This window comes from Peromyscus leucopus, chromosome 2, assembly GCF_004664715.2.
Source record: "Peromyscus leucopus breed LL Stock chromosome 2, UCI_PerLeu_2.1, whole genome shotgun sequence".
NCBI lineage: Eukaryota > Metazoa > Chordata > Mammalia > Rodentia > Cricetidae > Peromyscus > Peromyscus leucopus.
The window spans coordinates 29,796,987-29,798,381 of NC_051064.1; the positions used below are offsets into that span (position 1 = coordinate 29,796,987).

Below are 1,395 nucleotides of genomic sequence, written 5' to 3' on the forward strand. Positions count from 1 at the left end.
GTGGCTGGGAGCTATTCTCAGCTTCCTTGAAGCAAGAGCATTTAGATCAATTATTTGGGATTCTTCGGCCTAAGAGACTTGTACCTTCTCAAAATTGATTATCCATTCTTTTCAATTTGGAGTTTTGGATATTAATTTATACTTTGTATGGTAATGAAGTGCTGGGAGTTTCTGTTCATATGTGGACATTAGGAGTTCTGCCTGAATACAGTTTTGACATTCTCAACCCAATTTCCAGTTATTCTTCACTGCCTCATAGTTCCTTAGTGTGGTCAATCCAGATGTTTGCCATATAAAACTAGTGGCCTCTGGGATAGCAAGGTACCACATACCTGACTGACCCCATTCCAATTATATGATGAGGTAATGATATAGAACACTGTGACTACACAGAAATCATGCCTGTTTTCTCTGAATCCATCAATAGAGCTCCCCTTGGGAAGCATACTTAAATGAACTTGCAGCCCCAATAAAATTTCAAGCCATGGATTCATCTCTTTTCCCATTCTCCATTTGTTTACTGAGTATGCTCCACCCCCCCCCACACACACCTGCTTTTGTTATTTCCCACTTTTAAAATATGGGTTTCTGCTACATGCTTGTTCAGCTCAGTCCACTGGGCCAGCCCAGAGACTCCACAGCAGGAGGCGGCAGAAGGCTGCGGCAGCAGCAGCAGTGAAATGGCAGATACCTCAGCTGACACCCAGCAGCTGCTGAACACCCAGCCTCAGAGCCTGAATGACACCTACAGGCCACCCAGCAACTTCCTCAAGCTAGACTTGAGCAACCCGCAAACCATGGAGGTCAGCGGGGCCCCGTCACCACCTATGAGATCAGAGTCAGACAAATCTTCCTGTCCGCAAGCTGAAGGAATCTACTGTTAGAAGCAGATACAGTGACTTTGAATGACTTCGAAGTGAACTAGAAAGAGAGAGCAAGGTTGTAGTTCTCTCAATCCCTGGGAAAATGTTTTTGCGGCAGCTTCCTTTTAGAGGAGATGATGGAATATTTGGTGACAATTTCATTCAGGAAAGGAAGTAGGGACTAGAACAGTTTATAAACAAGGTCACTGCTCATCCTCTGGCCCAGAATGAGTGTTTTTACAGGATGAAATAATAGATAAAAGCTATACTCCATCTAAAATAAGACATGCCTGAGTTTGGAAAGAAGAGGCAGAAACGAGACCATTTGTGATTCATGCCCACCAATGAAGAAGTTGTAACTAAACATGCTGAACAGACACTGGTCTAACATGCCCTGGGTATACTAACACTCACACGCTCCCTTTCATTTTGTTTAGTTCATTTGCTTTAGTGGAACTCCCTCGTTGAGCCTCTCTACCTGCTCTGCCCTGCTGTGTCCATGTGCACACTAAGCCTCACAAGCCGGTAGAAC

At 44.4% G+C, this 1,395-nt stretch overlaps 1 pseudogene; it reads left to right on the plus strand.

Moving 5' to 3' along the window:
- The first annotated feature begins 680 nt into the window (after positions 1 to 680).
- On the plus strand, positions 681 to 1,157 carry LOC114709699 (annotated as a pseudogene).
- The last annotated feature ends 238 nt before the right edge of the window (positions 1,158 to 1,395 follow it).